We start from the raw sequence: 25978 nt of genomic DNA, 5'->3' as shown, positions 1-25978 counted from the left end.
TGTGTGTGGCATGTAGGACATACAGAAGAGGACCTTGATCATGTCATGCATTGTGTGGGATGCTTTCAGTTTTCAGCATGAGAATGGCAAGCTGGGCTGTTGTCACTGTTTTAATTCAGCTTTTCTCTTCAGTTTAATTCTCAAGGCCCACTCAAGCAATCCAAAAGGAGTTTCTCAGTATGTATGGATAGATGGCAAGTACTTGTTGTGTGAACACCAAGTACTTTTGATTTTCCCAAGGATGGGTTCTGCAGCAAGTAATGAAGGCCTGAATAGTTTTATCTGTCTGTTGTTTTCTGCACTGAAAAGTGATAACAGCCTGAAGGAGCAAATGATTTTTGTGCAGGCCTAACCTTGGTTTCATCAAATGCTGAACATAAGCTGTGTTAGGAATTTATTGGTTACATGATCTCCTGCTTCTGTATAATCAGAGATTAAAAACGAACTATTTCTAAATACTTGATTTTAAATCCACATGTTAATGGGAAACTTCTTATGATGATATACATCAGTATAGCTTTTGCACTCTTCTCAATATGTAACTATACAGTGGTACCTCAGCTTACATACGCTTCAGGTTACAGACGCCGCTAACCCAGAAATATTACCTCGGGTTAAGAACTTTGCTTCAGGATGAGAACAGAAATCATGCTCCGGCGGTGCGACAGCAGCAGGAAGCCCCATTAGCTAAAGTGGTGCTTCAGGTTAAGAACAGTTTCAGGTTAAGAACAGACCTCCGGAACGAATTAAGTACTTAACCTGAGGTACCACTGTACTGAGAAAAGTGTTACATATTGAGTGGGGTAAAGAAGCTGGTAGCAGCCAACCAGACATAAAGCTTGTTGGGTCTACTTTGTCTTTCACTAAAAACCCTAGATTTACTAACCAGAGCCAGGTGCAAAATATGTAAGAGTGAAAGAACAGGGTGCCTCTGAGCACATTAAGAGGATAAGAATGTTTTTTAAGTTCCAGAAGTAGACTGTGAACATAGCAGCATCCTATTTGTTGTTGTTACCATAGTTAAACAAGTGGGAGTCAGTTATCTTCTTGATCCACTTCAAATCACCCAGAGATCTATTGCAGACAGTACCCAGCTAAATTGATCAATGCTGTGACTAGTATAAGTCAGCAGCTTCTGTTCTTGTGTACAGTGGTACCTTGGGTTACAGATGCTTCAGGTTACAGACCCTTCAGGTTACAGACTCCGCTAACCCAGAAATAGTACCTCGGGTTAAGAACTTTGCTTCAGGATGAGAACAGAAATCACGCAGCGGCGATGCAGCAGCAGGAGGAGGCCCATTAGCTAAAGTGGTACCTCAGGTTAAGGACAGTTTCAGGTTAAGAATGGACCTCCGGAATGAATTAAGTTCTTAACCCGAGATACCACTATATTAGTTTTCTAAACATTATAATGGCCAAAGGAAATTCTGTAATGGATTCTAATGGCAAGATGGGTTAGTGTCATCAATGGTCTTTTCCACTGGCTTGACAACTTGAAGAGCTTTTGCCAGTCAGGAGAAATAATACTGGACACTGGACCTGATGGACCTATACTGTGCCTCCATATAAGACAGCTTCCTCTGTTTGAAAAATTGATCGCATGATTTGGTGTGACTTAATGTAGCATGACTTGATTTAAAAGTGAAGATGAATTGTTTAAACTAGCCATTTCCAGAGAATGTGGTGTAACTTTTCTATGGAGCTGATTATAAAGATGCCTGTGAACACAAGAAGACCCTTGATGGGTCAGACCAAAGGCCATTACTCCAGCATCCTGTTTTCTCATTGACCAACCAGAAACCCACAAGCAGGACATGAGCACAATACTGCTCTGGCCACTTGTGATTGCTAATAACTAATATCCAGAGTTATACTGCCTCCATTAGTGGTGATAGTGCATGGCCATCATGACTAGTAGCCAGTTATGGCCTTGTCCTCCATGAATTTGTCTAATTCCCTTTTAAAGCAATCTAAGTTGGTGGCCATCATGGCATCTTGTGGTAGTGAGTTCCATAGTCACTGTTGTGTGAAGAAGAAGAAGAAGAGGAGTTTGGAAGTGATAACCTGCTTTATCACTACCCTAAGGAGTCTCAAAGTGGCTAACAATCTCCTTTCCCTTCCTCCCCCACAACAAACATTCTGAGAGGTGAGTGAGGCTGAGAGACTTCAGAGAAGTGTGACTGGCCCAAGGTCACCAATGCATGTGGAGGAGCGGGGAATCGAACCCAGTTCACCAGATTACGAGTCTACCACTCTTAACCTCTACACCACATTGGACTTTCTTTTCTCTGCTTTAAATCTTCCAGCGATCAAGTTCACTAGATGTCCCCAAGTTCTAGTATTATGCAGCATGGAGAAAAACTTCTGTCTAATCATTTTCTCCTCACTGTGCAGCATTTCATAATTTTATTCATTTTATGAGGATACTACTTGTGGCAATATGAGCCACCATCGTTTCTTTCTGTTCCATCTATAAAACCAGCTCCTTAGCTTTTCACTCTATTTTATTTATTGAGTTCCATGTTGCTTATTGGATCCTAAACAAGTCACACTCAGCTGCAGTGGTAGACCTACATTTGGGAGCCCTGAAGCTCGAACTGTTATGGGGGGGGGGAGCCTTCACAGCCAGTAACAAGGTCTGGTTAACCACTGTTAGCTTCTTCAATTGGGTTTTTCCATGACAGTTCACCACTGTCGACTCTCAGACTTTGGGATTGTTGAAGTACACACAGAAAAAACAATAAATCAGTTTGAATCGTATGACTGAAAATGGGTCTACTAGAATCAAAATGGTTAAGTAACTGGAACCAAAGTTGCTTCTGGGATCCCTCCAGAATGAGGGACTCTGAAACTGAGGCTTCATTAGTTGCATACTAGATCTGGCCCTGCTCAGCTGCAAATTCTGCGGATGGCATTGGTTCATGTTGTCCTTGAGGTTTAAAAAAAACCCACACAGAAGCTTATTTTCAAAGACAGAGAGAATCAGATTAAACAGGGGAGGAGATGAAGAATGCAAATATTTTCATTAGTAGGGCAGTTGTGTGTCAACAGCTGGTAGTGATGTGGGTCACTGCACAAGGATTCCACATCAGTGCCCCCTTTCTCACTCATTTCTCACCCACAGAACTGCTGCTTGCAGTTTAGCAGAATCTACACTGGAAGTCTAAAAAAATTAAAATAACTACAGCTTACTTACTGCTTCTTTTTTTATTGGGTTAGTGTCTGGAACCTCATACCGCTCAGAGATTGGGGTGGCATGCAACAACAAGTGGAACCGGATTCTCTCTTGCTGCTTTTCTATTAGGTCACATCACTGACAAACTCTCAACTCTAAACTCGGGCTTCGTCCTTCACACTATCTCCGAGTCCAGGGAGGGAGGGGTCCCACCCCTTTGCTGTCTCACGCAGATCCTCTTCCTTTGACCCATCACCCAGCTGATCACCTCAACACAGGAAACTAGCCTGTCTTATATTTTAACACTAGCTGGATCCGGGGATTAGAAGGATTTGCATGGAGCCTATTTTTCCCCCACCCCCGCAAACTCATAACAATATGAGTCACTGGCACATTTGTAGCAGAGATGAAGCGACAAGTTGTTTGACCTCAGTGGTGGATAGGAATGGAGGAGGAATTCAATAAAGTACACATTTAAAAAGCCAAACCTCATTTCACTCTCAGATGACCTGGAAGCTACAACTAATCCAGAATGCGGCAGCTAGAATGGTGACTGGGAGTGGCCGACGACACCACATAACACCGGTCTTGAAAGACCTACACTGGCTTCCAGTACGTTTCCGAGCACAATTCAAAGTGTTGGTGCTGACCTTTAAAGCCCTAAACAGCCTCAATCCAGTATACCTGAAGGAGCATCTCCAGCCCCATCGTTCTGCCCTGACACTGAGGTCCAGTGCCGAGGGCCTTCTGGCGGTTCCCTCGCTGTGAGAAGCCAAGATACAGGGAACCAGGCAGAGGGCCTTCTCGGTAGTGGCACCCTCCCTGTAAAACACCCTCCCACCAGATGTCAAAGAGAAAAACAACTACCAGACTTTTAGAAGACATCTGAAGGCAGCCCTGTTTAGGGAAGCTTTTTATGTTTAATAGGTTACTTTTTTTAATATTCTGTTGGAAGCTGCCTAGAGTGGCTGGGGAAACCCAGCCAGATGGGCGAGGTATAAATATTATTAAATAATAATAATAATAATAATAATAATAATAATAATAATAAATAATTTATTTTTATTATTATTATTACTATTATTATTATTTTCCAATGGAAAATAATATGGAACTTGGTCCCACAGAAGGCAGTGATAGCCGCCAACTTGGATGGCTTTAAAAGAGGATTCGGCTGTCAATGAATAATAATAATACTAATATTTTTTTATGGCTACTAGCCATTGCAGTTATCTTCTGTCTCCACTGTCAGAGGCAATATGCTAGTGAATAACAGCTTCTGGGAATCACAGGTGTGCAGTGGGCTGTTGTGTTCATGTCCAGCTTGCATTCTTCCTACAAGCATCCGGTCAGTGACAGTGAGAAGAGGGGGCTGGACTAGATGGGCCATTGACCTGGTCAAGCAGGCTTATCTTATGTTCTTACATTCTTAATAATAAATGGGACCACCCACCATTTTCTCTTTCTGTAAAATATGAGCTCTTCTGCAGTAAGAACACCCACAGGTGGGAAAGAAACGAGCAACAGGTTTCTATCTAAAAGAAAATTTGCAATGCTGTGTCTGTGTCTGGGACCTAGACAGATAAATTGGGATGTACTAATTAATTATCTTAAATCTTCAAGCTGAGCCAAGAGCACCTTTAGGGCAGTAGAGGAAGGAGGGGTGATAAAGAAATGATGGGCGGATTTACCTGCTAAAACCTATTGCTTTGGCTAGAATTTCTTGGAAGAAGGTATAGTACAAGGAAAACATCAAGGCCGTGGACACAGAATAGGAAGAATGTGATGAGTAATCCTGACATAATTGTACAACACTCTGTACAACAAGAGGTAGCCTTCACCTTTTGCTATAATTTTTGGCAACCCAGAGAGTTTATCTTTGAGAACATGTAAAATGTCAGGTGGATTGCAGAAAAAGAATGTAGACAAGGCAGTTATCAGCAGATTGTTTTGGTGAGAACATCTTTAGACTTTGTAAAATTAGTTGTTGTTTTAAAAAAACAACCCATGGTTATCCTTTATTCCCCCCTCCCCTCCCCTCCCCTCCCTGCCATATATGTCGCCATGTAAACATTCTGTTGAAGGAAATTATCATTTTAAAAGTTAGGTTTTTATTGTTTTTACACTACACTAACAGTGGTAAAAACTTGTTGACTCCTCTGATGGTTCTTTCAAAAGTGAACTTGGCATTATCATTTAAATTTACATACTGACCTTCACCCACAGATCTCAGGGCGTTTAGCAACATAAAACTATGATATAAAAACCACAAAACCCATAGTAAAAATAAGAACAGCAATAATCCAATAATCCCCCCCCCCAACACATTTAAAAGGGCATCAGGTGTGAATTTCCCCTCTTCCTTCATTCTCATTTCCTACCTTCCTTCCCTCTGCCTTTAGTATTTCATTAGGAGACAGTTGCCAGAGTATCACTGCACATGCCTGGCACAGATCTCCTGGAGACAGCTGGATCTACAAATGGGAAGCACCCATAGGACACAACACCTGTGAATGTGTTGGAAAATCCTCTCACATGCACGTAGCTGAACACATGGGCAGATGGCTCATGCCACAAAATTTGCTCACAATATTTTAGTACTTTAAAAAAATCATCTGTGCCCTTGCACATCCGTGGTTCTTATTCTATGCACTTGTGCATGAATGGTGCTTCTACTTAACCATTGAACAGATAAGTTTGCTTTTGGGGTGATTGAGTTATCTGATGGCAAACCCATTAATTTAAAAACAGACAGGTTTGTTTTCAGAATTGGATTGCATTATCTGTATGATACCTTTTTAGGCATAAGTAGAAACAAAATTGTTTATTTTTCATTATGCAAAGATGACTTGTGTGTTTGTTATACCCACTCTTCTTGTTGTTTTAATGCATTGCATAAGAACCAATATTTAGGTCAGGAAAAGGAAGGCAGCTAGGATTGCCATCACTCCCCCCCCCCCCCGAGAATATTTTGAGCCAAAATATGCTGTCATATTCTGTAAAATCAGAATATAGTTCCAGAATCATAGGCATCATTCACTAAAACCTGCAGTGGTTTTGTCAGATCCGATGCTTTGTCCATGAGAAATGTTTTTAAGTATTTTCACTGCCATAGAAACAATCTCCCCCCCCCCCTCAACAATATCTGTAACGCTTCGTACCAAACCCACTTGCTGTTATCTTGCCCAGCTGCATGATAAAACCATTTTGTACTGAGAATGCTAATTGAAAACGTTAACTCTTCACTTCATCTTTCTTTTCCTTCTGGGTCAGAAAAAACAGAAGCTTTGGGATTACCAAACTGATGGTGCAGCTCAACTGTGAGCAAATATATGTGCCACAATATTTAAGACAAACTAGGTGTGAGGAACCTGCAGCTATGACACCTATTGCTGTGTCAGCTCTTCTTTCTAATGCTAATATTTTATGATTTTGACTTTGATGTTGAAGGAGTAATTCAAATCCTTTGTTGCACTGGAGTTAAGCTTCATTTTGTGACAGCAGTCCTAGCTAGACCACAGGATCAACCAACCCGAGATACAGAAGCCCTTGTGTTGGGACCAAGTTGTGTGTTGGGACCAATCTGTCTCCAATGAGTTAGTTACTCAGATATGTCATCAGAGTGGGTTTTTTAAGCAAACAAACAGGAAACATGAGATTAACAGTTGAATCACTGATGTAAGGAAAAGACCAGGAGCTTCTGTTCTCTAAGAACAGATCTAAAACAACAGTTCTAGTAGATTTTAACATACACTATGGTGTTGCATATTTTCTGTGTTGGCTTTGCTGGAGTTATTTCGTGTTTCGTTCCCAAGATAAAACTGGTTGCAAATGGTAACTTGGAACAATGTGGTGGTAAGGAAGAAAGGGGCCTCTGTATGTTTACCCAAGCCATTTACATGCAAGAGATCCTTCCCACATCCCTGTGCAGTTGAGAGATGCTTCCTGACGGCAAGTGCCACTTGTGGACTAATGCATTTGTTCCTTGCTAGCAGGAAAGTGAACCTCCCAGTTACTGATTAGAGAAATGATTCCCATAGAAACATTTCTTTTAGTGTCACAGTGGACATCCTTAATGTGACTTTGTGGCTATTTCCATTAAAAAAAGCTAACCCAGTAAAATACCTTATCACCAGAAGAAAAACATCTCACCAATTGCCCCATTACATCATCCAGGAAAAGCCACAGAGAATCAACAGGTCTTCAAGACCTGCTCAAATATTTGTATGCTGTGGGGCACCAATGAGGCAGTGGTGCCTCTCCCACATGCACGCCAGCCTAAGTAGGCAAACAACAGGGCCTTGAAAGTGGGGGCTGGGGGCTTGTATGGGATAGGGAAATGAAACCATTCAGATAATTAGATATTCAGCTAAATAAATGTGTGAGCAGCATGACATTCACTTGTGTGATGGGGTCATCCCCACCTCCTCCCCTTGCCATCCCCAAGCCTGTTCCAGAGCCTTGAAGGAAAACCCAGATTGAGGGGCTACATGGGAAGAGAGGAGGGAGGAGAAAGCCCTATTGCACAATCAGAAATTGCTCTGCTTGTGCAAAGTGTGACTTAGTGTTACATTTAATGCAACCCTTAAAAATGCAAACCATCAAGAATCTACTGACCATCAGTACCTACTGTCATGGTCTGGTTCATGGGCGATCGAAGTCCTGGCTGGGGACATCAGGACCGGAGGCAAGATGGTGGGGGGGAGCAGGAACAGGAGTCCAGAAGCCATGAGTCAGAAAGCCAAGAGTCCGAGGGTCAGAGAGCCGGGAGTCAAGAAGCCGAGGGTCAAGAAGCAAGAAGCCAAACACAGCAAGGCAGGAAGCATGTTGCTGTGGCAAAGAGCTGAAGGGAAATGCTGACCTTATATCCCTTCCCAGCTCTTGCCACCAGGTGCTGTGAGTTACCAAGGTTGGTGTGCTTTGCCTCTTCAGAACAAACTTAGGAAGGCCCCAGTCCCGCAAAGTCCTACTGGTCACAGGGCCCGGCTCCTGCACGCACACCTGACACCTATGTTCCAAACATCCAAGGTTTGAATTACTGGTGTTTAACTTTACTTCTAGAAAGGCAAGGGGGAAACTACTCATTGTGGTTCACAGTGAAAGAATATTTACATTTCAAATGTGTCTCAGGTCATGCATTATTTCAGGAAGTGTGAATAAGGTCAGGTTCTCCCCCATCTCTGCTGTGCGCACACCAAAGAAATAATAAACGAGATACAAATCTAGTTGCAAATCTCAAGTTGCCAGGCGCATCTGCAGGGCACCATCAATGTACATGCAAGTCCCAACACTGCATACCAGAAGAGGACTCTTACAAAGACTCATAGCTTTCTCCTTTTACTGAAAAAAAGACACAGAAAGGAGAACTTAATAACAAATAAGGCTAGAGGGGAAGGTCACCCATCACTAGAGGTTTCTCTGCAAATGCTCAAAGCACTAGAATATTACTATGATTTCATTGGATTTCTCCAACATCCCTGTAGAACATTTCTTTCCACTCCTCCTTCCAACAGCTGGGTATGGAACAGCATTGCCTTACTGATGCTGCACTTTAGATTACACTTTATTAAGCTGAAACAAGAGAAGCAGCAAACTCTCAGAGGGAGTTGAGAAGTTTTCCACCTTTTGCTGATTGCATATCATACAGGAAATGGAGATTTTTTTTAAAAAAAAGGAAAAGGAAAAAATGCTTCAACAAGACATTTAGCATCTCATCTCAACAGAGTGATCAGCTTAAAATATGCTCTCATCATCTTTAATGTTTTCTGTAGATCAACGAACTACTTGGTTGCAGAATCCACCAACAAAGGAAAGGAATTCCCAGAATAATAAATGTTGCTCCATTTTCCTTGCATTGTGTCCTTCAAAAAGGATAGTAAGAAAAAGTCTATCCCAGCTTTTTAAATGAAATGCTGCATGTTGATGCATTCCCCCCCCCAACCTGCTTCAATCCAAATTTGTAAGAACAACCTTGCTGCGTTCTAAGCCAGTAATGTGCACATAGCCTAAATGAGAAGGATCTGGACACACACTACCAGCCTAAGGGCTGTTTCATATGACATAATTCAAGCAGTTGAGCAAGTGGTGAAGTGGATGTGCTGACTTTTCACTGTGTGCTTAGCTTTCAGCTTAACCTGCGATTTAAGCACTTCCAAACCTGTAATAGTGCAAAAAAAAAAAAGGTCGAGAAAATGCAATTAATAATAATAATAATAATTTATTATTTATACCCCACCCATCTGGCTGAGTTTCCCCAGCCACTCTGGGCGGCTCCCAATCAAGTGTTAAAAACAATACAGCATTAAATATTAAAAACTTCCCTAAACAGGGCTGCCTTCAGATGTCTTTTAAAGATAGGATAGCTGCTTATTTCCTTGACATCTGATAGGAGGGCGTTCCACAGGGCGGGTGCTACTACTGAGAAGGCCCTCTGTCTGGTTCCCTGTAACCTCACTTCTCGCAATGAGCGAACCACCAGAAGGCCCTTGGCGCTGGATCTCAGTGTCATTCAGTTGCCATCTGTGCATGTGTAGTCATTGTCTCAAATGTGCATACATCAGCTTTACTGCACATGCCTAAATTAAATGGAAGCTGGTTCATGGGGAAACACATCAAACAGTAGTATTTCTCACAAAATTACAGGATAGATGTGGATTGTGGCTAACATCATGTAAACACAGCTTCAAACACCAGCAGTGGGAATGCACCGAAGCCAGAATAAATGATAATGTGTGCACACAGCCTTAGAGCTATCTGAATATTGCTTTGTGGGAATCCAGTAACTTACTGCTAGCTGAGTATCTTTCTGCAAAATGTCTGAACCTGAACATAGGCTCTTAGACTTACCAAATTACATAAACATGGGATTTGGTTCCTGCTGTCTGTACAGTTAACGAGACATCTGCTAATGAAATACGCGTCTTAAATGTCAGTTGATGGAAGTAGTTGCATATTTATCATTTTTATCAATCTCTAAAATACAGATTAATCCCATTATTCAGCCAAAGCCCTATAAACTACTCAAACATGTGCTTTTGCTATAGTCCTTGAAAGCCATTTGTTTTTCCCCGCCGGCTAAAATTGTTTCTAACCCGTTTGCCACAGTGTCTAACAACACGTCCTGGGAATAATAGAAAAGGCCTGAAAATGGAAATCCTTCCACAGCTATTGTGAGAGGGCTTGAACCCATTCCATTTTCTATTTAGGGCACTTTATGGAAACCAAGGGGAAACACAGCTTTGCCCATAACCCAAAGAGCTTGAAAGAGACAACAGAAGGAGGAGGCCCAGCCTAGAACAACAACAGAGATGCTTCCCAAACAACAGAAATAGCTTGCAGGCCATGTACTCATACCACTGGGGGCATAACTTTCTTCTTTCTATCCTGGCTGGCAGGTGATGTCATCCAGGTGTCTCCGTGTGTGAAAGAGACCAAGAGACACCCAGAGTCAGGCTTCATACACAGCATACATTCAAAGCTCATTTAAAACACATGACTTTTCCCCATCTTCTCCCCCATATTCTTTAGTGGAAGCCATGTGCTTTGCAACAATGGTGTGTATGGGACTCTGAAGAGATGGGGGGCTATGTTTTGGTTTGGAAACTTAAAAGCATTTCAGAGGCTGGCTTTGTACCCCAAGAAATCTGATAAGAAGGACTGTATGTAGGGCATCAGTTACAGTCATGCTGTACTTTCCCCTATGCTCAACCTGTACATATGTGGAAATAAAAATAATATCACAAAAAAGTATAAGCCTCCAGTGACCTCATTCCAAAGGGTACAGACAACATCCCTGAAGTCAACACTCAGAGAATTGGGTGGGTGTAGCAGTAGGGTGTGTTGAATTTTTTTCAGCTTTCAAACTCCCCAAATGAGGGGGTGCTAAAAAGTTGTAAATGACTTGGGAATTCGAAAGATATTTGAAATATCTTTATACTTTAGTTTTGCTTGGTAAGTAAAATGTGTGTAAAATTGCATGGAAAATATTATAAATGACTGCCAAGTACTTGCAGTTATATTATATATTAAGATTAATATTTTTATTACGTATTATTATTACTTAGCATTACCTGACATTTTCAGAAGGTAAAATTAAAATTCTTTAGTTTCCCAAAATCAGTTTATACGTTTTTTAATCAAACATATTCCCAACCTAAATGTTGTCCAATGACAAAAATAACAGGCGATTTGAATTCCTCACTCCCCATCACTGAAGAAATTTGCAAAAATTAAATTTCACCCCCTTAATGACATGCCTAGTGCTCCCATGCTCCTTAACAGCCTGCCTCTCAAACTCATCTCCCCATGACCCTGTTGTTCATTCCATCTAGAGCAGCCTTCTCTCCTGTCTCTTTTGCCATCTATTTTTCAAGCCCCATCTGAAAATGTGTATTTTCAACCATGTCTGGAGAACTCCAAGGAAAACAAGCTCCGCCGGTTACACAAAGAGGGTTCAATAACCTATTTCGGTAACTGCCCCAAAGTATAAAGGTTGCCCATTTAAAACAAAGAAAGAAAAAGACCCCACACAATTGGGAACACACTGATTATTTTCAATCCTATGGGTCAGTTAGGTGGAAACAAAGCTTAGCAAATGATCTCCAGTGGGATATTGCTGCATGGAATTGCATAGGTGCATGAGCAACGTAAGGCTAAGACCCGAAGGAGTATTTCCTCCTCTGTTCAACCCCCTTCTAATTCCCAGTAAATAAATAGCATCAAAGATGTCTTGACTGAGATTGGTATCTGCAGAGTGAAATCAGTATGTAGCAACCAACCATATGACAACAACAGCCAAGGCTGACTCAAACACGCTCATTTGGAAGCAAAGCCAGATGAGGTCAATGGGTCTTATTCTCAAGTGTGTAAATGTTTAGCCTTAAAATAGTTCTAATTCAGCCAACCAGGGTTTAGGATTGCACCCTAAGTCCCATTGAACACAGTGGAGAAAACATGCATAGGACTGTGCAATTAGGGTTTTGTGAATCTGGTTGAACTAGCTTTTATTGTAAAGAAGCACAGCCCAAATTGGACAATTCTTCACACAGAGCTGCATTAAAGGCAGCATCACGGAAAAATTGGTTCCAATTTTTGGGAGGAAGGGGGCTCTTCAAAGTCAGTTGCCAGCTCTAAAATTTTCTCAAAGCCCTTTTTTTAACACAAATTGTGTGATATCCTTCCCCATAACACATCTTCTACTTTTCTCATCCTAGGAAAAGGAATGCAGGTTCAACCACCGGTTTTCAAAACTGTTATGCAATGCACACTACATTTCGGTCACAGTCAAACACATCATGATGCCATCATAAATCCCATTGAAGGCAATAGTGCAGGCTTCCTCAACCTCGGCCCTCCAAATGTTTTTTGAGACTACAATTCCCATCATCCCTGACCACTAGTCCTGCTAGCTAGGGATCATGGGAGTTGTAGGCCAAAAACATCTGGAGAGCCAAGGCTGAAGAAGCCTGCAATAGTGTTTAAGCACACCCAATCTGAATTAGATTGTGGCCTTCAAGTTCACTGAAGTTACCCTGGACCAGATCTCTCCCCAACCCAAATTCAGATTGCTGTTACCAGAACAGCTAGACTTTATCACTCATCGCCACCTCAAAACCTAACGAGGAATTATTCAAATGTTCTCCTGCAAGCTCTTAAATCAGTTGTTAGAAATTTTAGATTTAACCATCATTGCTTTTTCAAGGAAGTGACTATTTTCAGTTTACTTAGTGGGGCTCAGGTTCCAGTTAAAGCTGCCACTCAGTTCAACTCCAATCTAGTGCATGTGCGTCAAATATTTACTGTTGGAGCCTAATTACGCCTATCCTCCCCGCATCAGCATTCTTCAGATTGGGCAGATAAAACCAAACACTTATTTGTGGTTGCTGGTATTACTTGTGGTTCTGTCAAATCATTCAGAGGCACATTCCCCTCCCAGTCCGTTTTTGCTTTGTTTTGCTTAAGCATTGCTGGAAGGTAGGGTGGAGCATGGACAGCTGATCTTGCTTAAGAATAAGAGATCGGTCTTGCAGTCTGCAAGAACAATAAGCTAATAATTGCATGTTTCTCTTTGAATACTATAAATACGATCAGCTATGCATGGTTGTTGCTGTTTGAAGGCTTTTGTTATATCTTTGCAGCTCATGCATGATTTAGGGCCTCTTCAGACTGGTTGCTCTTTGATGGGCGTATTCTGCAACATGTCATTGAAGCAATAAGAGTGCATTAGTGGTGGAATACTTGGAGGACGCGGGTGGCGCTGTGGGTGAAACCACAGAGCCTAGGACTTGCCGATCAGAAGGTCGGTGGTTCGAATCCCCACGACGGGGTGAGCTCCCGTTGCTCGGTCCCTGCTCCTGCCAACCTAGCAGTTCAAAAGCACGTCAAAGTACAAGTAGATAAATAGGTACCGCTCCGGCGGGAAGGTAACCAGCGATTCCGTGTGCTGCTCTGGTTCGCCAGAAGCGGTTTAGTCATGCTGGCCACATGACCCGGAAGCTGTACGCCGGCTCCCTCAGCCAATAAAGCGAGATGAGCGCCGCAACCCCAGAGTCAGCCACGACTGGACCTAATGGTCAGGGGTCCCTTTACCTTTTTACTTTGAGGAAGGGCCATGGCTCAGTGGTAGAACAACTGCATTGCATGAAAAAGGTCTCAGGTTCACATTTCTGGCATCTCCAGGTATGTCTGGGGGTATCCCCTCTCTGAAACACTGCAGAGCTGCTACCAGTCAGTGTAGACAATACTGAGCAGAATGGACCAGTGGTCTGACTCAGTCTGGCATAGACTGGCCTGGCTCAGTTTCCTAGGTTCCTAACAGTCACACCTCACTCCATCTTATTAATTGTTCTGCAGCTGCAGATACATGACCATTGCCAGGACTGCCAACATCTGTTTTTATCTGTTTCCAAATGAACTCACAACAGGGTAGTGCAGAATCAATTTGCAATGAGCTTCTATTTTCAGAGCGAAACCAGTTTCTCAAGAAGTGCTTTTCAGGGACAAAAGATATGATACAGATTGCGGCTGGACTGTGTAGGAAAAACAAGTACTCTGTCTACATTGATTCGAGATTAAAATGTTCTGTGTACATAGCCAAGGACAAGCATACACAATTCTGTATTGAGGGGGAAATGACATTTTTGCACTATAAATGGTTAAGTGTGCACACAGCATTTCAGTCGACACAATGCCAGTCCTGTACCATTTAAATGAAATTAAGTGAGCCCTTTTGTAGCGTAGAATTAATTAGATGCATTAATTTTATGCAGGTTTATTTTTTAAGTCATGGAAAAATGTGTATCTTTTAGAAGTCTTCTGGATGCAAACTTCTAAACATTTATACACATACCAAAGGTTACGAAACAAATTCTTTATTATTGTTTAATCATTATAATTGCTAAACTGCTCTTCATCCAACCCATACACACTATATTGAACACAAATGCCAGAGTTCACAAAACCTCAAGTCAAATTTCCATTGGGAATATGCTTTGATTAGGCCTTGAACAAGAATTTGTAACTCTTGCTCTCTAACCTTTAACTTTGAAACTTGCACCCCATTTTGGTGGCTTTTTACTGTAACGCTATCTGGGTCCACTGTAGTCAAACAGCATAGGAAATATGATTACAATAATTGTGTTAGAAACAAGGTGCTGTCATGATCAAGTAAAGGCCTCCCAAATGAAACTGATAAAATTGTATCTTTGACCTTCATGTCAGCTCAAACGAGACACAGTTCAAATGCTGTCTATGAATATTAGGCTTATTATTGCTGAAGCAGAGGCTGGTTTCTGCATATCATTTCCTTTCAAGAATTTAGAAGAACTAGCCCAGTTTGCAAAAATCTGCAGCCAGAAATAAACAGGGGGTTGTGAAACAATCTGCCAGTGAAACAATGGACCGTGAACCTCAGTTAAGTCAATGGAACAACTTGGACAGGCTCCCCAGAATTTTTTTAAATTTTCCCATAAGTGCTCAGTAAATTATTCTGGTTTCTTCAATGAGAAAACTTCAGAACATCTCATTTGCTTAAAATGACAGCTCCACATATCTGTGGAGAGCAAGAGTAACATCAAGATTTGTGGTGTTGTGTCTGTACTGAAGATCTAATCTTGATCTAGCTACCGACAGATCTCGCTAGTACTCAAAGGTTGTTTGCTTGTTTGTTGATTTAATACATTTGTTTGCTTGTTTGTTGATTTAATACATTTCCTGCCTTTCTGTATGTTTTATTTCCAGGACAGTTTACATAATTGCAAATTAAAACAATAAACACAGAAAATGAAATAAAGTTGTTTTTAAAAGAATGAGAAATATTTCACAGCTTTCAATAGCTACTTATTCCACTTTGGTTACAACGCTTCAAACACTTATTTCAGAGTAATCCCATGCTTAGCTTGTGTGAGTAAACTCATTTTATTTAATTATTACTGGCTTACTACACATGTATATATGTATGAATTAATGAATTAATTAATTTATTACGGTCATAGACCAGAAAAAACAACAGCGATAGTTTACAAGGGGAGTAATGGTGTCAATTAAAAATTGTAAAATTATACATAAAAGCAATACACATATGCACACACACACACACACTGTATACTGCTTTTTTCCTATCGATGTACAAAGCAGTCATAAAAATGAAAGCAACAAAATCCATCTTCAAAACAAGCAAACCTTTTTAAAAAAACTACAGTAACACCCAGAAACAATACAATATGACACAGTCTGTATAAGGTATGAGACCTGACTGAGTAACAAGTTGTCTTGATTACAGGTGAAATAATAGATGATTTGGCAACTGGAGATTGAGGGAGACTCGCAGTGTCATTTAGCAATCTTCAAACCGTCCACATCTATAATGTAAGTTTTAATAACTTTTAAATCACATGTTTTTCCTAAAAGAATCCTGGTAACTGTAGTTCTGTAAGGGATAAATGACATCTTTGAGGATTCCGTTGGGGGAAGAAAGGAAAACATTGTCTGGTTCCAGATGGCACAAGCCATTATTAGCCCTACTTACATGAAAATGAATGAACCAGACTGATAGTTCTTGAAAATATTCACTAATATCATTCTTCCTTTTTCACAGTTAAACAAGTACTTAAAGGCATCCAGACCTCATTCCATTTGACCACTAGCACAAGCCTTGCCTCTTTTGTTTTGTTTTAATTATGATTCCCTATTTGATTGCTATTTTCAAATGAATTCTTTTTTTTTCTTTTAAGCATTACCTTGGAGGCAGAATGGCAATTCATAAATACTTTTAATAAATACATTTATTTGGTGTTTCAAACATCTATTTAAATTAGACGATCCATCGTCAAAGTGGATATGTTCTTACACACATCACCCCAGTGTTTATTTTCCTTTCTGGTATACTTGTGGCTGTTCGGGTTTGAAGAATGTAGCTCAGTTGGCACGAGTGTCGGTGTTAAAATGGTCATCCCATAAGATGTCTCTGCATTGTTTTGAAATGTACTATTACAAGGCATTTTAATAAACTTTGTTTGTATTTGCCTTGATTAATAACACATTTGCTGGTGAATTTTCTGGGATGTTTGGTTCATGGTCTTTCCTTTCCTTCCCTTAGAACTCCTTGGTGGTAGCAGCCGGCAGAAGGCCTTGTGGGACTATCCCATAGCGATCTGACCTGGTTCTGGCTTTGTCCAAGTAATTTTACTCGCACTAACACTTCTGACCCCTAGAAGCCACTGATAAGCTCCAGCCCACAAAGTGCAGGGTCAAAAAAGTTTGAAATGTGGCCCAGGAAATTATTATTTTTTTTTAAAAAAAAAGCATGTGATTGGTGCTTGTTTTTCTCTGTTTATGTGTATGCTGGGTGTGACATGACGCAGCACAACACACTTCGGCTGCACTCACTAAACCTCATTAAATCCAATGGCACTTACATGCCTAAGTAGGCATGCGTATGATTGCACTGTTAAAGCTAGGCTTCCCTTGCTCTTTCATAAATTGGATTTATGCTAAAGGAAATGATGCTGTTTAACTGGTAAAGGACTCAGATAAATCTCAAATGAGCATGTCAAGGAATAACTTTTCCAAACATGCATTTCCAAACTTCTCTTGACAGTGGCTGTGTGGCTACACTTCTGGCATTTCTCATGATTTGGGATTAAGCCTGAAATTTAATTTGAAAAGCAGTTTTATGCCATTTTTGCCTCAATTGTTTAAATGGTAAGGCACAGGTGGTAATATGGTTCCACTCTAAACTTCAGCATTTTTGAGTGGCATTTTTAATTTCATAGGACCCTTTGACTAATGCAACATTTAAGTTTCATTTCACTTAGAGAGAGAGAGAAAGAGTGAGAGAGTGCTTTTATATCAAACACAGCAGAAAACTGAATTACACTGAGCTCATAGTGTGATGTCATAATAGCTGGAAGCAGTCCTAAATTACATTGCAAAAATACTGGCATCTATTCAGGACATGTCGGGATGTCCTGAAATGTAATAATGCATGTTTTGCTTTTGGGATGTTGTCTGACGCGTTATTAGTGGCAGGCTGATCAGCACGAGCTCCTTCCATAAGTGAAAGTAGCAATCTGTTTTTCCACTCTATATATGGCAAATTCTTTTCTCCTTGGGGGTCAAAAAATGCAAATACTGAAGGGAGGTCCAAGCACTCCAATTTTGTAAGGTTGCACAGCTGGTGATTGAAACCATAGCATGGGCTCGTCCTTTGCGAGGCAGATACTGTAAGGGATCCGTGAAGTGTCCGGAAACTGGTGTAGGGTTTTGGCAGCCAGCCTCCAACAAAACATATTGCTCATGGTAATGATACCCAGTGATACTGCCAAGAAGGACAACTCAGCGATGCTGTATGAAAACATGCCCTCACGCATCTGTATCTGACTTGAGTAAATGGTGCTGGTGGTTTCACGTAATTAGATGGTGGTCCTTTCTAGGAAACCTGGTGTCGCGGATGGCTAAGAAAAACACAGAACCTTCAATGAAATTAGGTCCCTGATCCTAATCCTCTCCCTTGAGAATCTGCAGGCTTCAGGAAGCACTTTGCACAATGCTTTACAAGTTTGGGCTCCCCTGGAGAGGTCACGGCACACCACATTCTTTACCACAAATAAAGCACAGCTTTGTGCATTGCCCTCAAATACAAAGCTTTATTATTTTTATCTGGTCAATGGACAGACAGGCAGTCCATGTTGCTCCAAAGGTGTAGAGCAAAACCAGAGGGAGAAGATAAACATGGGGAGTGGAAACAAAGCATCTTCGAATTTTGAAAATCACATTTAGGATGCGACTTCTTCTTTTTTAGTGGAACCATTTCCAAACTGTGCTATTGAAATTTGACATTGTGACATGCTTTTGAAGGAATTAAGCCTTGAATCTAGTTGGTGGAGGTAAAGACAATGTTCAAAAAATGTCAACTTGACAAATTCAATATTTTTACAGTTCTCTCTCTAAAATCTCTGTATGTGAGGCCTGATCTACATATGCAGTGGAAGGAAGTGTAGGAAGAGTTCTAAGAGTTCCATAGCTTGCAGGAGGAGGAATCAAATTGTTGAATGTTCCCCTATAAAAGCAAGCCCCACCTCCTAAAAATTCAACCTCCCTGTGAGCAGAAACTTAGCACATAGGGAGTAGGCTAATGTGCTAGTTTTCTTATATACAAGGTTTTTTTTTTTAAAATGTAAGAGAATATTCAAAATCTATCCTTCCATCCGATTCTTCTGTATACCAGGTTTAGCAGTATACACAATTTTTTGTGGTTAATTAATTGCCTAATAGAAGTAAACTTCATACTGCTGTATGCAGGTTAGGAAGGTTTTTGTAAATATCCCTAACAGTACAACCTCTGCAAATCTACTCAGAAGTTAAGTTGCATTTAACTCCCAGGTAGATGCATAAAGGATTGCAGTGTAAACTGGCTTCAGCTCTGCTTGAAACTTTGTCCACAAAGTATGCAATTGTGGTGATTGTGCTAATAGCATGTAACATTTATTAAGTGACTATCTTGTACAGGGCAGTATACAAAATACGAAACAGATGTGAGTCTGCTTGGTTTACAGTCTGGAACAACAGGACATAATTGTGAGTAATGGAAAGAAGGAACTGATGGAAAGCACAATTAATTAATAACTACTGCTAAGAATCCCCAACAAGTCAAATTGGATTAACAAGCAGTGTGCCTTTCCAGACCAGGACATGCAGGCTGGAACATTGGGAATCAAGTGCAACCAGGGCTACTTATTTAGCCCTTACTTATTTATTTCTGTCCCTACTAAACAAGAACAAATGCCAGAGCACTCAGACTAGAGAGAGCATCTTCATGATGACAACAGATGGGACACAGGACAACACAATAATGAGAAGACAGAACGGTGAGACCCTTGCCTGGGAGCACCGTAGACAAGCAGATGATAGCATGCGCCTGAACAGATAGTGCTGGAGTAGAAGCCACTAGATGGGGACAAAAGGGCAGAACAGGATTGGAAGAAGGCACATACAGAAATATTTCACCGAGCTTACCTAGACCTTTCAGATCTACTCATCTTCTGAATATGCATCTGATGAAGTGCAGTGTAGTCCAAAAAGGCTTATACTAGAGACCAGTGGTCCTTTGGTTGCCTTTGAAATCCAACTCTCATGAAAGCCAGCCACAGGCATGGCCCATGGTCAATAATAATAGGAATAATAGTAACTTTAACCCACTCCCAGTACTGTATTGGGGTTTTAAAGGAGACATGTTTGAACAGGCATCTGGGAGGTTAGACTCTTTTGTGTGGGGGGCAGCTGCACCAAGCTAGACTCTTTTGTGGGGGGGGGGGGCAACTGCACCAAGCTCTCACTAACTAATACTGGAATTGTCTGAAAATATGTCCATACTAATGCCCTGTGAAGACCGGGACAAGAGGTTCTGTTTTATTTTAAAAAGTAGGCAAGTGGCTTTCTGCTCACACATCCTCTCCTATCCCTGGGTCACCCCTCATATCTGCTCCAGAGAGTCCCCCAATCCAGATTTGTGGGGTCCACAGGGGTCTCTTGTGAGGAAGAGAGCAAAAAGAAGTTCTGTTGCATTCCACTCACATAGAACACTGTCAGATACAAGACATTTTGTTTTGCACATGACATACCTACTTACAAAACCATTTAATCTGAAGTATCTGCTTCCCCTATGGTTGCTGCTTATGAGCTGAGACACTGCAAAGCACATGATCAGCATGTTTGTATCTGTTTAAAGGTCAACTGTTTAAAGGTCAACTTATGATAAATAAGACCTAGTTTTCTAAATGAGGAGTTGAACACTGAATGCAGTAGGAGTTGGTGATATCTCTGGGAGATACTTCTCTAGAAATAGCATGTGTAGTCTAAGAAAAGCATACAAGATGCAGACTGCTTAGAGTTCCCAGAGAAGAGGGATTTATTGTTCAGCCACTCTGAGAATTGTAGCTCTGTGAGGGGAATAGTTCCCTTAACAAACTACAGCTCCCAGAATTATTTGGTGGGAGCCATGACTGCTTAAAGTGGTATCATAGTGCTTTAAATGTATGGTATGACGGTGGCCTAAGTTTCTGAGAAAACATTAAGATCAATATTCATTCCATGATCATTTTGGCTAGTAGTCATTAATAGAAACAGTGCACCTAGTTGTTGACATTTGTGGCAATGCCCAATCAAATAACAGTATGTTTGAAATACAATTTATTAAAGGCAAACTAATGTGAAACCATCAGTTGTCAGTAATATTGTGAATTATTCCTGTCTTTACTGGTAAGTGATTAACAGTGTAAAGATTCCTCTCTGACCGCAGCTCTCTCTTTCCTATAAAACTAATTAGGTGATGATAATTGGGTCTCTCTCCTAGAAACACGAGAGCTCAAAGGAGGCAGCTGGATTTAATGTGCAAGGAAACCTAAAACCAGTGACAGCTTTAGTATTTTGTAAAGAAATTGACATATTCTTTCCTACCTGGGTGAGTATCGCAGATAAAACAAAACACTGTCGGTTTATTTTGACAGCTTTTTCTACTTTTCATGGATTTTCAAAATTATGGAAATTACATGCATCTTGGATATGATCCACATCCTATTGAAGTTAGTAGCGAAACTCTGACTGGCGCTAATGGAACTGGACTGGAGTGTGAGGCAGGGAATTACTGCTGAGTAAGTGTACAGTACATGAGATTTGGTGGGAAAACCATCAAATGAGTACAAAATATAGTTTAATCACCTACCTTTTAGAAAATCAATCCATTATTCAAATTTATGTAGATGTGCATATTAACAATACTTATGTAGTGTTTCCTTTTGACATTTTCAAGGAAGTGTAAGCTAACATGCCCTTTAATAAAGAGTATTGTGGCACCCTAACGACTTAACAAATGTGTTGCGGCCCACAAATCACAGGTGGTCCGCAAGCTTCATTCATGTGACCATTGATTCAGTGCATCTATGGGTTTGTGGTTGAAGAAAGAAGGCAGGACATCCATCACATTAAATATTCTATGGAATTCAAATGGTAATGTGATAGACTATAAGAAATAAAACAAAAGATTAAAAAATACAATTAAAAACCATACAGCACCTAGCACAGCACACTGCTATGGCTACAACAGGCAGAAAAAAAATAATTAAATGGCTGCTAGAACCCTCAGCAATGTTTCAATGGTCCAAGGGAGGGCACCATTTACGACACAATAAAGATGCTTCGTTCTTTTTGCTGCAACAAGCTAGCAGCGCTATTCCTCTAGAAATTGGCACACTAAAATCTAACCAGAAAAATCTATTTTTGAAAAAAGCATCTTTAACATTGTCTTTTCATTCTGTTACAGTAACACACCAATAACAGAACAGCTTTTTTTATTATTATTATGCCTGTAACTTGCAGCCTCGCTGACTGCAATTTCTCCCCAGAAATGAGTAAAACTAATGACTATAGAATCATAGAATTGTAGAGTTGGAAGGGACCCCAGGGATCATCTAGTCCAACCCCCTGGAATGCAGGGATCTCAGTTAAAGCATCCATGACAGATGGCCACCCAATCTCTGATTAAAAACCTCCAGTGAAGGAGAGTTCACCACCTTCCAAAGGTGTCTGCTCCACTGTCAAACAGCTCTTACCATCAGAACGTTCTTCCTGATGTTGAGTCGGAATCTCCTTTCTTGTAACTTGAAGCTTTCGGTTCAGATCCTACCCTCCAGAGCAGGAGAAAACAAGCATGTTCCATCTTCCATGTGATTAAAACCAATTAAAGCTTGCAACTGTGGAAGAAACTGGTAATTTTGGGACTGTTTTAATGGCAACAGTAATACCTCCCCTCCCCTCTGCCCCACTCTCTCTCACACACCATCTATTGTTAAAACACACTGTTGCTCCCAGAATGCCGCCTTCTGACAGAACGAGAACAGAATTCTGTGCTATTGCTTGTCAGCTTCAACCCCATAGAGCTCCTTCACACATTGTATAATCCCTGTATGGAAACAACTTCCATGTGGAAAGCTGCAGGAAGTCTTCATTATATACACAGACCATTCCCTGTGAGGATCCTGCATGTGCGTAAGATTATTTCATATGAAAATTATTTCATATAACGATGCACAGCTTCCTATACAGAAGAGAGTGGCTTCCGTGCAGGATTTTTACGGCATGTGATACAGCCCATAATCACACATAGCTGACATAGCTGGCTTCATCATAAGCCAAAATGACATTAGGATACTGTCACCAGTATTCAACTAATGTGACCTGCCAGGGCCAAGGATTTCTGATTGTGTGATGACGATGGTTTCATTTGTACTACGCCCATCTGACTGGGTTGCCCCAGCCACTCTGGGCAGCTTCCAGCATATATAAAAACTTTCCTCCCTCCCTCTCGCCTCCCTTACCTCATGTCCTCCCCAAAATCTGCTCCAGAATGTTGGGGAAGCCCTAGAGCAGATTAGGTGGTTGTGCAGAATGTTCACTTAGCACTACCTTAGATGCAACCTTGGGTAGATGTGTTGGCACCTATCCCATGCTCAATATACAGCTTCAGTGTCCAGTTCTATGACAGGGTGCTATGTGGATCGCGGAAAACAATAGGACAGCCTTGGTTCCCCTGGACCCTTGTCACACACTCAGAACTATATGTCTTCATTAGCACCCTATGGGCCTTTGCTGGAGTTTGCAGTCCATGGAAAGTTAACCAGGCTTGTCGTCATGAAATACACCAGGCATAAATAGGCTTAACCTTTCCTGGAGGGTACCCTTTTGTGCAGTAGAGGAGAGAGAATTACCGTATTTTCACCCCTATAGGACCCACTGTCCCATAAGGCGCACCTAGTTTTTTTGGGGGGGGGACCCCGACCCCAGCCCCCAAACAGGCAGCTCTCTGCAAGCCGTGGGAGCCCAGCGCTGGCTCCCGCTGCTTGCGGAGAGGTCCGCGAAGCCTGGACGTGCTGAGCTCAGCGCACGCAGGCTTCAGCATGCAGGCAACTCTCCGCAAGCAGCAGGAGCCCAGCGCCGGGCTCCCGCTGCTTGCGGAGAGGTGCGCGAAGCCTAGAGACCCCTCTCGCTCTCCAGGCTTCAGCGAAAGCCTGCATTTGCTCCATAGGACACACACACATTTCCCCTTCGTTTTTGGAGGGGGAAAAGTGCGTCCTATAGGGCGAAAAATACGGTAGGTCCTGTATTTCAAGGATGGAACTGACGTCCGGGGGGGGGGGGTGATTTCCGCTTTGTCAATTGAAATTTTTGGCATTTTTGTAAAAATAGAATAAAAAGCTCAACAATTTTTGTTTTTACTTCCAAATGTTACCTTGGATGTGCCATATATACAAGTAAATGTTGTTAAGGCCTTAAGTGTCCATTTTTCATGACACCTCCTAGCAAGCATTTCTTTGATTGGTAGTCCATAACAGACTTGGTCTCCTGAACTATGTATAGATTATAGGTCAGAAGGGGCTCAAGGTGGTATGTTTGTCTTACGCTGATGAAGTCAGAAGTTAAAGAAACAGCAAAACACTGCTGCAGAGTTTGATTCGCTCTTTGGCCGTAACCCTGAAAGGCAAACAATCTAGCGTATGAACTTGCCTTTCAGACATTTCATTTTTGTTGACAGTGCAATAGTTTCTGAATAGCAAGGCTTTTTGCCATTTAACTCGATGCTTATGTGGCTGAGCATCTCAAGTCACCTAGCAAAGAGAAATAGTAAGAAGCATTGGTATCCCTGGTGATTTCCACCTAAACCAAAACATTTTCAGCAGGCCAAGTGACACATCCATCATGATGAATGGCATTTCTAGTGGGGAAATGGCTTGTAGCTGTACGTTGTTATAGTGTAACAAGCTATACTGACCACTTGTCCGGTATTTATTTTTACTGTATCGCAATGATGGCAGGGAGTCTGAAAGCTCGCTAAGATACAAATGGCAAATAAAAGCTGCCCTACACTTCTGAATCACTGGATCTTCCTGTCTGGTGCTTATAAAACCTGAGCTACTTTACTGTTTGTTTTCATCCATCTGTTGTGGTCTGCATGATATTGATTGGGTACTGTTGTTAATAATAATAATAATAATAATAATAATAATAATAATAATAATAATAATAATAATAAAAATAATAGCAACAGCAGTCCACTATTTTAATTAATTCTTCTGCTCCGTCTTCCCTCTCATCAGCCACTTCTGCCAAGCTATTTTAACAAATTAATTATTTTTTATTTCACACAAATTAAAAATGTAATTATTCAAAGCAGCAGAATCCATTGTTTTCTGTTGAAACATCAACTTCCTTCCTAACACTTAAGAGCACTTCCAGGCTGTTGACAATTTTGGGCGAAATCCAATCACATCCTGACAAATTCTAGATGTGTACTTACTGGTGATTTGGAGGTTTTGCTGAACCAATCCACAAGTCCAATGAGGAAATGATGGGGAAATACACTCAAAAGTGTAGGGAAACAAATGATGCAATATTGTCTAACCTTCCCATAAGCAAATCAGAATGGATGCTTAATAAATATCTAACATCGTCCAACCTCCTTTCAAACAAATTGGTCGGGTCATCTGAAAGCTCCCTGTGTTACGAACCTTGTTTGAACTGCTTGAGTGCTCTCTTTGTTGATGGAAGACCTCTTATTTTAAGCATCTTCCCTCTCCTTACTATCCACTTCTATTCTATGTGGGTGAAGCACTCGTCTGTACAACTGGACATTTGTCATGTGCAGTGTCCTCATTGCTTCAGACTCAGTATTCAGACTTTACCTAAAGCAGATGAAAAGCTCTAATACATGGGAACATTCCTTTTGGATTTCTGGGTTATACAAAGATAGTTAAGCAACTACCCCACGAGGAAAAGGAAGAAGGGAGAAGTTTTCACCACTGAACATAAGTGAGTTGCAGAATATACAAGATGGAAGGACTATGAGGTTTGGTGACCGTAATGACTGTAGCCTAGCAGTAGAATACATCCTTTGGTAGCCCAACATGACCCTGTCGACTCTAGTTAGAATCATAATGTTGGAAGGGACTAATAACATCATCTAGCCTTTGGAGGGCAGGATAAAAACAGTGGTCAACATAAGACAAGCACAGGGATGGAAACCTGGAGGGTCTTCACCAACTCTGCTGTAAAGGTTCTTCTCAGTTCTGGGCCAGCTCTGCAGTGAACTGTGGTGTAAATCAGGAAGTAAATGCCATTTTATCTCTACTGTACCTCTTTAACATGGTCAAATTAATACTCACTACCTCCCTCAGTGAAGACTGCTTCCCTATATTCCATGCCTGAGAATTGCAGAAGGTAGCAGGAATTGTAGCTTGACTTTCTACACTGGGTTGG

The sequence above is a fragment of the Podarcis gaigeae genome (genome assembly GCF_964106915.1).
Source record: "Podarcis gaigeae genome assembly, chromosome: 5".
Taxonomy (NCBI): Eukaryota; Metazoa; Chordata; class Lepidosauria; order Squamata; family Lacertidae; genus Podarcis; species Podarcis gaigeae.
The sequence above is the reverse complement of the archived record's forward strand: the minus strand, read 5'-3'. Positions refer to the sequence as shown.